Below are 7,801 nucleotides of genomic sequence, written 5' to 3' on the forward strand. Positions count from 1 at the left end.
AGCTACCATATTAACTGTATAATACTAGTTTTCGAAATTTTTTTCTACTCTCTTTTTAATTTTAGTGAGGAGTAGGTGAACATTCTCGAGATTGGAACTTTGTTTGTACTTTTTATTTGGTGAAGGTAGTGGACCATTCCCTTGTTTCTTAGTTCTACACTTCTACTTCTATGACACTTATCGAATAAATGAAATTCCATGTGGACCACGTGCATGATTTGTAATATTTTTCTTAGTAATTCCAGGGAATCGCCTTTTTATTTTATTTATAAGTCAATATCAATCAATTTTTGTAAATTTTTAATTATTTTAAATCATAAATTTCTAATTTTGTAAAAAATTAAAATTTTTTAAATAAAAAATAAATTCTATCATTCCATATTCAATATAAATTAATAAATATAAAACCAGTACTCGAGTGAATTTCTCTCTACAAAAAGTCATCAACTGCCCTAACACGTGAAACTTGCAATACAAAAAGTCATCAGCTGCCCAGGGAAAACAGACCTCTCTCCACGTATATAGCAGCCAATATTTATTTTCTACGGATGTGAAGGATAAATATTTAGATTTTGATAGGAGGAGGGCTGGACCAGTAAAATTTGTGATATATAATCATTAATTAGTCATCATATATATTTTTAATGGTGGGAGATGATATCCAATGGTGTAGGATTATCCATTTTTCTTTTGATGGTTAATTGCTGACCAAATTTTAATAAAATTGCTGGCTCCTAGATTTTCTCTTTTGATAGAGATTTAGGTAAAGTCGATACTTAATAATTATTAAATAATATTTTAGTTAAATATATTAAATTATTTAATAATTTTAAATTATTAATTTTGTATAAAAATAATTGTACGTAACTTTTAATATTTAGATCTAGTAATAAAATAGTATTTGTTTAAGTGAATAAATATTTTAATTTTTTTAATATATTCAATGTATTTGAAATTTATAATTAATTAATTTTTTATTTAAACATTTATTTATAATATCTTTAAAGAGTACCTTTAAAATACTTGTCGGTAGATTTATTCCATTTTTTATTTTACAATAAAATAAAAATTTAGGTAAAGTTAACTTAATGTAAAATTGATAGTTAAAAAACGTTAAATAATTTGATTAATTTAACTAAATTTTTATCTAACAGTTTTTAATTATCAACTTTACGTGAAGTTGACTGCAGCTAAATTTATGAATTATCCCACTTATTGATATTTTTATTCAATAATTATATATTGCCACTAGCCACCACTGAAAGGCCACTCCTCAATAGAAAATTCTAACACTTTTTAAAATTGTGGAAGGCTATTACTTATATGATATTATTGTACCATTATATTGCAGCTTTTCTCTATCACGCTTGCTACATGCAAGATGCTTTTACTCAGGTCATATATATAATTTTTCTTTTTCAGATTTTATTCTAGATGAATACTCGAATAATGAAGACTCAATAATAATGGTGCTTATGTGAAGATGCTTTATTTTGATAATTAGATGAAAAATTATAAAATTTAATTTTAATATGTTAAAAAAATATTATTTTTATTTTAAATATATTAAAATAAATAAATTATACTTTTAAACAAAAAAATATTTTTGATATTTTCATTGAACTAATTGCCTTTATTCTAAACTACAGCCGCTAAAAGGCTCACCTACAGTAGCTTCGTAACGAACGAGTGACTAAAAATTTGTTTACAGATATTTTTTCTTTAATTTCCTCTATCATTAAATATCTCGCCTCATAAAATTGTAGTGTGTTTATTGTTTAATTATAAATCAATTTTTTTATTGTATGTTACATTTTTGTGCAAGAGTACAATAGAAAATAAAAATAAAAACAAAATTTAAACTTAGGTTCTTGGGAATACGAAATCTAGGACAATTTTGGACTTTGTAGGGCAACACTTTGTGAAGGTTTGGAACTTTGGATCCCCACAGTTACATACTCAGATCTAACCACCGGATTAGCGATGGCGAAAGGGTTGTGGGTGAAGGAAGCAGCGCACTAATTAATCCTCCTAGGCCAATCAGGGCATCACTCTATTATTAGAGATGATTAGAATGGAAGTCTATCGAAAATTAATATAGAGAACCGTCAAATAAATGAACGAAATTGTATAGGCAAATACGCAATGCCCTACCGTATTATTCATATGAATAGTATCATGTAGATTAAAATTATTTGATGAGATCGTGGCTGTAATTTGTAAATTTGTAATTAATCAATTTTATTCTTCACATTTTTAACCTTTATTTACATTTCATAGTAGATGTTAAAAAATTAACGACTTTAACGGATTAAATAATACTATAGCATTATTGTCTTCTTATTCAAATAAAAAACCAAAAAAATTTATTATTTATGCTTCTATATTGTTAGAGAATCAATATAATCAATTTAGATCAATTAGTATCGTCTATATTTATATAGTATATTTGTATATTAATTGTAGGATTTTATGTCTTTATTACTATGATTCATTTAGCACCTATAAATACCTCTTGTATATTGTACCTCAGAATACAACTCAATAATACAATTTTCATATTATTCTCTTTGTCTCTTGTTTCTAACATGGTATCAAGAGTTTATGTCTTTTTTTTTTCAATGAATATTAGTTCATAGCCCCATTGTTTTTCCTTTCCGGCAGTGTTCTTTGGCCTCTTTTTTCGTTCTCTTTTCGACGCTTTGGTTCGTCACCCCATAACCCTCTTGTTCGTCTTGTCGCCGTGATTCCAACGCAACCAAAACCGCCGCCATCCGCCGCCAGACGCGCCTCCACGCGCCGCCGAAAGACGCTGCCACGACCAAGTTGATCTTCCTTCCAGATTCCACCTGTGCCTCTTTGCTCGCATTTTTCGATCTGTTTCCGACGCTTTGGTTCGTCACCTCCGGCATCATTGTGATCCTCGCTTCGTTAGCTTTCCAACGCCGCCGAGATCGCCGCCAGAAGCCCCCGGACGCGCCGCCACTTGCCGCTGGAAGTTCGCTGTCCACCTCCATTGTTCCTCCTCCAGAAGCTTCAGCAGCCGTTAGATCTCAGCGCTGATCGGACGTTCCACCCTCAGCCACATGTCGCCCGAAGCTTCTTGTTTGACCCGCGTGCCCCGGCCCGACCCGCGCGCGACCTGGACCGACCCGACTTTGACATGCGTACAGCTCCTGCCAGCGTGTCTCTCCTGCTCCTCTCCGGTGCCGCCACGTGTCTTCACTTCTCTGACGTGGCGGACAAGCGGGACCCTCCCTAAGGTTTTTTGGTGAGCTCTTTCCGATTCCGCGCCCTGTTTTTTCGTTTTCTGCCCCGAATTTGCAGTTTTCTTCTTTCTTTTGCTATTTCTTCTATTACTATGGAAAAACCGGATGTCTTTCAGTCTATCCCTGTTATCCTTAATGGCTCCAACTATGCCCATTAGGTTGAAGCTATGCGAGGATTTCTTAAAGGGCGAAAATTATGGCGATATGTGACTAGTGATATTGCCTGTCCTGTTAAGCCAACTGTGACTGACATATCCAAAGATGGTGCCTCCAAATCCAAGGAGGATGCTGAGAAGGAGAAGGACTATGCAGAGAAATTGGAAGATTGGGATAGTAAAAATCATCAGATTATCACTTGGTTCCGCAACACTTCTACTCCTGGCATTCATTTACAGTTTGGGCGTTTTGACACTGCTAAAGAGGGATGGGATCATTTGGCGAAACGTTACACTATCTCTGATCTCTCTCATCAGTACCAACTGCTTAAGGAACTTCATAGCCTTAAGCAAGAACGTGGCCAAGCAGTTTTTGATTTTCTTGCTCAGATGGAGATTACTTGGGATCAGTTGACCTCTTGTGAGCCTGCTCTTAAAGATCCCACTGATGCTAAGGCATATGAGGATTATCGGAACTGGACACGTCTCATCCAATTTTTGATGGCACTTACTGATGACTATGAGCCAGTCAGGGCTTCTCTTCTTCATCAGAATCCCTTGCCTATTCTTGAAGATGCTCTTCCTCGTCTCAAGTCTGAAGAAACGCGCTTGGGATTGCTTCGTTCTAAAAGTGAAACTGTCTTTGCTGCCATCGACAGAAAGGGCAAAATCTGTCGCAACTATAATCGGCCTGGGCATTCCTTCTCCGACTGTCCTTCTATTGAATGTCGTAAGTGCAAACAAAAAGGCCACATTGGCTCCAACTGCCGGAAACTGTTCTGCCATTATTGTAAGCTCTCGGGTCACTTGATTGCTACCTGTCCTACTCGACCACCACGCTCAGATCAGAACAAGCATCAACCTCGTCCCAACAACTCTCCACATGTGCCTGCCTCTATTGCTGCTGCTGCTACTGAGTCCACCTCTTCCACATCTCTCAACACACCTTCTGTCTCTCCATCAGATATTGAAACCCTTCTTAGGCAACTTCTCTCCTTTCCTGGTAATACCCCCGCTACTCTTTCCACCCCTCCAGATAATTTTAAATGGTATTTTGATTCTGGTTGTTTCAATCATATGTCTCCTTTGCGTCATCTTTTTTCGTCGTTGTCTCCCACTACAAATGCACCTTCTGTCAACACTGCTAATGGTTCCCTCTTGCATGCAACACATCACGGGGTTATTTCACAGTCCAATATTCATCTTTCTGATGCTTATTTTATTCCAAAATTGAATTTCAATCTTATCTCTGTCGGTCAGCTTGTTGAACTTAGTTTTGATGTCATTTTTTCAAATTCTGGTTGTCGTGTGCAGGATCGTCGGACGAAAAAGATCATCGGGACTGGATATAAGGTCGAACGCTTATTTGAGCTCAAGAACCTTCATGTTCCCTCTACAAATCTCTGTGCTGCTTCCTCTCCATCTACTCTTCACTTGTGGCACCGTCGTCTTGCCCATAGCTCCTTAGGCAAATTACGTTCTCTTATATCTACGGGTGTTTTAGGTCAAGTTCAAAATGAGTCTTTAGATTGCATTTCTTGTCGCACTGCAAAACAACCTGCCTTATCCTTTAATAATAATTCCTCTATTGCATGCTCTCCTTTTGATCTTATTCATTCTGATGTTTGGGGCCCCGCTCCCACCGCTTCTATGGGAGGGGCTCGATATTTTGTCGTCTTTATTGATGATTATTCTCGTTTTACTTGGGTCTATTTGATGACTAATCGTTGTGAGTTGCCTCAGATTTATATTAAATTTGCCACTATGGTTCGAACTCAGTTTTCAAAGGTCATTAAAATTTTCAGACGTGATAATGCTATGGAATATCGTGACTTCAAACTTTTAAATTTTCTCGCTGAACAGGGTACTTTGTCCGAGTTTTCTTGTTCTGGTACCTCTCAACAAAATGGGAGAGATGAGCGTAAACACCGTCATATTCTTGACTCTGTCCGTGCGATGCTTATTTCCTCTTCCTGTCCTAAGCGTGCTTGGGGTGAAGCTGTCCTCACTGCTGTTCATGCTATCAATAGACTCCCTTCTTCTGTTCTTGGTAACACTACTCCCTTTGAGCGTCTTTATCGTACTTCTCCTGATTACAGTTCTCTCCGTGTTTTTAGTTGTGTCTGTTTTGTCCTTCTTCAGCCTCATGAACATAATAAGCTTGAACCTCGGGCTCGCATGTGTTGTTTTCTTGGTTATGCCTCTGAACATAAGGGTTATCGTTGTTGGGATCCTATCTCTCGCCGTATTCGTATATCTCGTCATGTTGTCTTTTGGGAGCATCACATATTCTCTAGTTTTTCCTCTTTTGAGTCCATTCCTTCTACTCCGTCACGATTTTTTACTAACCCAAATGTTGATCTCTTTCCTAGTGATGATACTACAGGGTCTACCCCAAGTCCACCCATCGAGGCTCCTGATCCTCCGCCTTCTCCATCTCCCGATGATTCCAGTCCGGACGGCGATACCACTCCTAGCGTCATGCCTCCTCCTCCCACTCGTTCTTCTAGGGTAAGGAATCCACCTCCTCATCTTCTTGATTATCATTGCTTTTCTACTATTCTTCATCAACATGAACCTAAGTCATTCAGAGAAGCCTCCACAAATCCAAATTAGCAACAAGCAATGCAGGAAGAAATACAGGCACTTGAAAAAGCACACACTTGGGATTTAGTTGATCCTCCTTCTGATCAGGAAGTTGTGGGCAGTAGATGGGTATACAAGATCAAGACTCGCTCTAATGGCTCTATTGACCGTTATAAGGCACGCTTGGTTGCTCAAGGTTGTACGCAAGAGTATGGTATTGATTATGAAGAGACTTTTGCTCCTGTTGCTCGCCTTACGTCTGTTAGAGCTCTCCTTGCCATTGCTGCGGTTAAGAGATGGTCTCTCAGTCAGATGGATGTGAAGAATGCATTTCTTAATGGGGATTTGAAAAAGAAAGTCTATATGAAACCACCTCCAGGATATCCTTGTCCTTCCAGTAAGGTTTGTCTCCTTCGCAAGGCACTTTATGGACTTAAGCAAGCTCCTCGTGAATAGTTTGACAAGTTCAGCACTACCATATGCAGTCTTGGTTTTATTTCTAGTCCTCATGAGAATGCGCTTTTCATTCGTAAAAGCGAACGTGGAGTTGTTCTTCTACTTTTGTATGTTGAGGACATAATCATTACTGGAGATGATGTTGATGGTATCTCTGATCTCAATGCCTCACTTCACCGTACCTTTGAGATGAAGGATCTTGGTTCTCTTAGCTATTTTCTTGGTCTCGAGGTCATCTCCACAGATGATGGCATTTATCTCTCTCAGGCTAAGTATGCTTCAGATCTTCTTGCTCGCGCTGGGATTACAGATAGTCGCACTGAGTCTACTCCTCTTGAGACTAATGTTCGATTTACCCCTATAGATGGCACTGTTTGGGATGATCCGACACTTTATCGCCAGTTAGTTGGAGGTCTCGTCTACTTGACTGTCACTCGACCAGACATTGCCTATCCAGTTCATGTCCTCAGCCAGTTCTTGTCAACTCCTCGTACTACTCACTATGCGGCAGTTCTTCGCATTCTTCGGTATGTCAAAAGCACTCTATTTCATGACATTTATTTTTCTGCCCATTCCTCTTTGACTCTTCACGCATACTCTGATGCTGATTGGGCTAGTAATCCCACTAATCATCGTTCTACTACTGGTTACTGTTTGTTTCTTGGCGATGCTCTCATCTCTTGGCGTGCTAAGAAGCAAACGTTCACTGCTCGCTCAAGCACAGAAGCTGAGTACCGTGCCTTCGCTGACACCACTGCTGAGGTTATCTCGGTTCGTTGGCTTCTTGGAGATCTGGGTACTCCTCAGTCGTCCCCTACTGATGTTTTTTGTGATAACCGCAGTGCTATTCAGATTGCCCATAATGATGTGTTTCATGAACGCACCAAACACATTGAGATTGATTGTCACTTTGTTCGACAACGTATCCTTATTGATGCTGTTCGTCTCATTGCTGTTGGGATACTGGATCAGACTGCTGATATCTTCACGAAAGCTCATCACCCGACTCGCTTTCAGACTTTGTTATCCAAACTCAAGTTGGTATCCTTAGCTCCCACTTGAGTTTGAGGGGGGATGTTAGAGAATCAATATAATCAATTTAGATCAATTAGCATCGTCTATATTTATATAGCATATCTGTACATTAATTGTAGAATTCTATATCTTTATTACTATGATTCATTTAACACCTATAAATACCCCTTGTATATTGTACCTCATAACACAACTCAATAATACACTTTTCATATTATTCTCTCTGTTTCTTGTTTCTAACATATACAAAGTCAGAGATATTTTACTAATTTACCTAATGAAATTACTTTACTTATATTT

The sequence above is a fragment of the Arachis ipaensis genome, chromosome B03 (genome assembly GCF_000816755.2).
Source record: "Arachis ipaensis cultivar K30076 chromosome B03, Araip1.1, whole genome shotgun sequence".
Lineage (NCBI taxonomy): Eukaryota > Viridiplantae > Streptophyta > Magnoliopsida > Fabales > Fabaceae > Arachis > Arachis ipaensis.